This window comes from Andrographis paniculata, unplaced genomic scaffold, assembly GCF_009805555.1.
Source record: "Andrographis paniculata isolate CXL003 unplaced genomic scaffold, ASM980555v1 Contig60END, whole genome shotgun sequence".
NCBI lineage: Eukaryota > Viridiplantae > Streptophyta > Magnoliopsida > Lamiales > Acanthaceae > Andrographis > Andrographis paniculata.
The window spans coordinates 6,467,109-6,474,485 of NW_026137596.1; positions in this window are offsets into that span (position 1 = coordinate 6,467,109).

Here is a 7,377-nt window from a genome sequence, read left to right on the forward strand (position 1 = left end):
ATATACACACATGTGTGTGTGCTTGTGTGGCAATATTATTTTTTAATAAAAAATATTTTATAAAGATCATATATATTTAAAGAATAGTTCATCATGTGCAATACTAATTTTTTAGATTTTTAATTTTTAATTTTTAAATTTTGGATTGATCCATATAAAGTGAGTTAAAGTAATAATATTTATATATTTCTATTTTTTTTTATAAAAAATTGCTTTGACCAATTTAAAATAGTATAACAAATAATTTAAAAATAATGATATATTTAGATTTTGTTGGAATAGCAATCCATGAATAATGATATATATATATTTTTTCATAGCGTGAGAATTGGCAATCAAAAGCATATAAGATTCAAAAGCGTTAGAAATTTAAACCCATGATCTCACAGTCACGAGTCCATCTTCGTACCATCAAATTATCTCTTACGGGACAAGATATGACTAACTTTTTTTTTTTGGATGACGTGGGAACTCGCAGTCGCTACCCGAAAGTGCACACTAGGTAAACCCCCGGTCGAATCTAATACCCTGCAAACCAGACATGACGGAAAGATATGACTAACTTTGTTAGGATAACGCATGATATAGGTATACCCCTACATTTATATTGGTCTACAATTTTAATACTATATATTTTGCTTTTTAATATTTTCTTATGGAATTCATTCTTACGATTGTGGTGTTGGTGGTCACTAAAAGACTATCGGAAAAGAAAATATTGTTATTCGTTGTTTGAAGATGTTTTCAGAGAGCTACCAGATGATTGTTCGCCATAAATATTATGATAAAAATATGCAATATTATTACAATAAAAGTATTTATAATTTATAATTTTTTATATTTAATAAATTAATTAGATAGTATATTATTATTATTTTATTACATATATTATTTTGTATAATTACGAATAAGAGTATTTTTACACTGTAATTTATGTTTGTTATAGTTTATAAATTTATTATATGATTAAATGTTATTTTTATTAATTAATTATTATTTTATTTAAATATAATTTTTTATATTTTTTAATAAATATATATAAATAAAAAAATGCTGACAAAAAAAATCTATATTAAAAACATAAAAGAAAAGCAATATTACTGTGACAAAATATATTTAGGGTATATTTCTTTAGAGGGGTTTGGGGGAATTTGAGTTTGAGTTTGACTTTTATTTAAATTTTGGAATGAGTTTGAATTTTATTATTTCTTTTGTGTTTGGATTTGGTTGAGGTTTTGGGAGTTTTGATTGGTATTGATTTGAAGGATAATAAATAAAATAATATAAATGTGTATTAAATTTAATTGATAAAATTTATATTGTATGACATAAATTTATAATGTACCCAATATATATATATTTAAATTTTTATTTATTTCTATTATAGAAAATTTTATTATCTACAAAACGACATATATATTACATATATTTTATTAAATTATAATATAAATAAATATCAAATAATTATAATTACAGGTTCCTGTGCACAGCCGTGCACAAGATCCCTGAACTTTTCGAATTTAAATAAAAAAATACAAAATTGTAGCATGTCAGCAACTGTCGGACAAAAAAAATTGAATGAGTTCCGCGCCACTTTCCAAATCTACAGTAATTGCACAGGAGATTTGGCTGTGAAGAAACATACCCTTAATTTTTAATTTAACTTCGAAATAAAAAATCTAAAGCAAAAAATATGCAAAAAAAAATAATAATTATGATTACTTAAATTTTATATTATATATATATATATATTATTTTACGAGTTTATTTGATTATATGATATTTATTATTATTAGTATTCTCTTATCCAAACTTATTTTCACTTTTTTATTTTTTTTTGTCATGCAAACTTAATTCTCACTTCTTTTTGTAAAAATATACTATTTTTTTACTTTATTCTTTATCCTAAAAGGAATTTATTTTTATCTATATTTTTTAAAATTATTGCCCGGTCAAATTGATATAATTTTACATGATGTTGCGAGTATTATTTATCTTTTTAAATGTATGTTTTTTTATTTTTTTTATTTTTTTGTTATTTAAATGATGATTTTTTTTCTTTGTTTTTTTTATATGAACTGCAAATAAATATAATTTTATTATCATAATACGATTTTTAATTTTTAATATATATTTATTATATTTTAATTTATAGATTTATTAAGATTAAATGATATTTTTTTGTTAAATATTTATTCTGTAAATATATATATATTTTATTATGTGTAACAAAAAAATTAACTTGAAAGATAAAAAAAATCTTAAAAAGACCCAGAAAAAAATAAAATTATGCCCGTGTTGGTTTTATGTTTTAAAATTTGAGACTAGTTTATGTTTGATATGAAAAAAGATGTAGCTAATATACAAAATAATTTTTTGTTAATTTTTTAATTTTTTTAATGAATAAAGTATATATTTTTGTGTAAATATATGTGTATATATATATTTTAAAATTTTTATTATTTTATTTGAATACTATTTTTTAAAATAAAATAGTTGATCAATGTATAATTTATAAATAATTTAATTAATTATATTTGAGTTAATTAAGTTTTTAAATTTGATAATTATATTATTATTAATGTAATTGTATATGATTTTTCAAAAATATATTAAATTGATAGAAAATCATCTTAAAATAAGAATATATATGCCAATTATAAATGAAATCCTAAAGAAGATTTTTGTGTGTATATTATTATAAATAAATTTTAAAATATAGTATATAATAATTGAATTCAAATTATATTTATATTATAATTTATTTTTCCATTTGATGGGTTCTTTTTATTTATTTCAGTATATTAATTTATAAATGTAGCCTACATTTTAGTAAATTAATTTTAACTATTTTTATATTATATATATACAACACATATTTTTGTTAAAAGAAAATTTATTAATTATAATAAAAAATCAAATTGAATATCATTACATAAACATAATAGTATTACTATTAATGCAACTTAATCTATTTTTTTTTTCAAACGTATATTAAAATGATAATGTACTATAATAATAGATTGTTTATAAAGTCATAATCCACTAAAAATATTAATATCTCAATTATACATAAAATTTTAATAAAGTATATGTAACACTCCAAATAAAAAATTATATATATATTGAAGTGTCATACTTCAACACCAGAACAATATCACATATAAAAAAAAAAAAAAAAACAAAACATGACTTGCCCCTTAAAACTAAAACATCATAATAGTAAGTGTAAATATTTTTCTATACAAAAATTTTAAAATATATTTTTCAACACCCTTAAACATTTTAAAAATATGTAATTGTGATAAGTCTTTACACGTATTAAAAAGTCTCAATGCATCTTAAAAGTATGAATTTCAAAATAGAGAGTATGTAAAATCATAAGTTTGGACATTATCAGATAAAAAGTCATGCATGTTTGATAAAGTCTCATCCCTATGATGCATCAAGTAGATGAAGGTTCGGAAATCAACTATGCATGAAAAACGGTAGTAAACATCAGCTAAAAATGAGTAAGGAATTAAATATGCAATGCACAAAATAATTTACCAACAATAAATGATGGTCATACAACAACTACAACTTGCCAAAATCCATGGCTCAAAACACATCAACCGACTTGTCAATCAACATTTAAATCTAGCCAAATTCACGGCATACATAAATTAATAAATCGACTTGCCAATGAACGGCTAAGTCTAGCCAAATCCACGGTGTATACAAATTAATAAATCGACATGCCAATCAACGGCTAAGTCTAGCCAAATCCACGGCATACAAAAATTAATAATCGACTTGCCAATCAACGGCTAAGTCTAGCCAAATCCACGGCATACACAAATAGATAATCGAATTTTCAATCAACGTCTAAGTCTAGTCAAATCCACAACATACACAAATTAATTGTCGACTTGCCAATCAATGGCCAAGTCCATCCAAATTCACCGCACACCCAAATTAATAACGTATTTGCCAATCAATGGCTAAGTCTAATCAAACCCACGACATACACAAATTGATAATCGACATGCCAATCAACGGCTAAGTTTAGCCAAATCCATGACATACATAAATTAATAATCGAATTGCCAATCAATAGCTAAGTCTAGTCAAATCCACAACTTACAAAATTATGAATTATTAATAACAAGTTCACCATATATTACATAAGGAAATAAAATTATAATAACCTATTTAACTAAGGCACGTAGTTAGATGGTCAATCATTTCAAATATGCATAATTTAACCCCTTACCTTACTTAGCGAAGCTACCCAACTCTACTACCACCTACTTGTGGGACTTGATTCGGTCGGACTTCACCTAAGCATCAAATTTGATCAATCAACTTACTCAAATTTATTGCAGATCTTATAAAATTCACCATAAATTCATTGTTGGCTCAAACATTATAAAACTAGTGCAAAATCAAAGCTAACGTTCCTAAGCTATATTTAAAAGACAATAATGCAACTATTAATTTTAATTACATCGAGCATATTATCTTAACTGAGATAGTCTGTTCACTTCGGAAAAATAAGTAGTTGTATTATAAAAATCACTAAAAATTCATTTTACACTCAAATTGGACAAACTTGGTCTATAATGAAAGATAACACATATATCTATATTTTAAATTAAAAAAATACAAAAATAAGTTCCAGAAAGAACATAATAGAAGTTAAACATACTAAACAGATCATCCGTCAAGGAACAGGGTGTGTAACTTTAAAAATTTATATCAAATTAATTTTATATCCAAATAGAACAAACTTGGTCGCTAATTAAAGGTAACACAAATATCTTGACATGAATCAAAAGTGTGAAAATACCATCCAAAAGTTACAGAAAATTCATCGAGCACTCTGTAATGTTTTTTCGTCAAGAAAATGAGTGTATAACTTTAGACAATTATATAAAATTCATTTGTCTTTCAAATAACTCATATAATATGTCAAAACGAAGATAAAAAAAAAAATGAAGAATATAAATTTGGTTTTAAAACAATAATGAAGAAAAAGGTATAAAACTTATTCCCTAGGAGTGTTTGGGGGATGAAATAAATGTTAAATATAAAGGATAAAATATTATTTTATGTTTAAAAGTTGAGTTAAAGTCTCATTGACGTTTTTTTAAAATCGTATTTGAATATACAACTAACTTTTGAATACTATTTTGATTATACCTCTTTCGTTTGGATTCGGATTGATTCACTATTTATAGTGTTGGAGAGGTAACTTAAATACCTATCCAATAACACAAATTTCATAAAAATCAGACATGAATTATAAAATCTACAGCCGTTTGAAGTTTACATATTGATAATAACAACTATAAGATATTTAGTTAACAAAACATCTAATGGGTTAACTCGATTATGGATCGAGTATTACATTCTAACCACCCTTAAAAGATTTCAGCCCTGAAATCAATCCTCTAATCCACTACGATAAAAAAAAATCAACAACAACACAACAGTCCCCATGGTCTCCCAACTAATAAAATAATTTGTTTCCAAACTCCAAGATTCAATACCTCATCATCAACAACAACATAACAACGAGTCAAACAACTATATCCAAAAAACATCAATATATCCCATCTAAATTCATATCAATAATTCAAACGGTATAAAATCACAAAACATGGCATATAATCACATATGCAATCAAATCAGATGCTAGTATAATTCGCATATGAGGTAGGCACAAGATGTACGAATATAATCACACAAAATACCGAAAAGCTCAGGATACCGCTCTCGCATCAAATTCTTTTCCTCCCATGTGCCCTCCTCGACTCCATGACTGTTCCACAACATCTTTACAAGGCATATCTCTTTGTTCCTCAATTTTTTCACCATCGAATCTAAAATTTGGACAGGTTTCTCATCATAGCTCAAATTATTCTCCAAAACAACCTCATCGGGCCGGAGTATCTTAGTCTCATCGGCGATACAATGCCAAAATTGAGACACATGGAACACATTATGGACCTTACCTAACTCGCTAGGTACCTCCAACCGATAAGCCAACTTTCCGACACGTTCCAACATTGTATAGGGTCCAATATACCGGGGACTCAACTTCCCTCAAATGCTAAATCTCTTGACACCTTTCAGAGGGGATACACGAAGCAACACTCGATCCCCAACCTCAAATGCTCCAGCTCTACATCCTTGATCGGCGTAACTTTTTTGTCGGCTCTGGGTGGCACGGATTCGATCCTGAATCACGCAAATGTACCGAGTTGTCTCCTCAACCAACTCAGGCCCCAATGGCACTCTATCGCTTGGATCTTCCCAACACAATGGGGTACGGCATCGAGGCCCATACAATACCTCAAACTATGTAGCCTTGATGTTGGCGTGATAATTGTTATTATAAGAAAATTCAATCAATCCCAACCGGTCAGCCCAAGACGACTGAATTTGTAATACACAAGCCCTCAATAAGTCCTCCAATGTTTGAATGGTACGCGCCGTCTGACCATCATTCATCAGGTGAAAAACAGTGATAAATTTAAGTTTATTCCTGAACGCTCGCTATAACTCCTTCCAAAAGTGGAACATAAATTTGGAATCACGGTCCGATATAATATTAGTTGGCACTTCGAAGCGTTTCACCATATCCCGCACATACGCCTCAGCCAACCTAGTCATCGACCAATCCTTCAATAGCCGATCAACAACAACCCAAATGGAATCAAATTGATTTTTACTTACAGGTATGCAGTCACAAAGTCTATCGCAATTGAGTCCCACTTCCAACTTGGAATCTCAAGTGGCTGTAACAAGCCCATCGGTCTATGATGCTCAATATTCACTTTCAAAAACACTACACATCGAGCCACATAATCCCCCACATCTTTCTTTATACCCAGCCACCAAAAATTTCATGTAAGTCCTTGTACATCTTTTCGTCTCCAGGATGCACCGAGTATGGTGATGTATGAGCCTTATCCAACAATCTCCCATTCAATTCTCCGGCACTCTCCGGAATGCACTATCTCCCTTGAAAACGGAGGCTTCCATCACTAGCGATCTCAAACTCATTTGTTTGAATTTGCCCGTCTAAACTTGTTCCATAACCTTAAGACATCTGGGGTCCATCTGTTGCCTTTCAAGAATCTCATCATATAATGATGGTGCCATCAACAATGCACCCAATACAACCTATGTAGACCCGGAGGAACTATCTCCAACCTCAAGCAACTCATCTCCTCACACAACTTGTCTGAGAACACAAAGGCACTCGCATGATGTCCTTTTTGGCTCAACGCATCTTTCACCACATTGGCCTTACCCTTATGGTACAAGATCTCGGCATCATAATCCTTAACCAACTCCAACCAACATCGTTGCCTCATGTTTAACTCT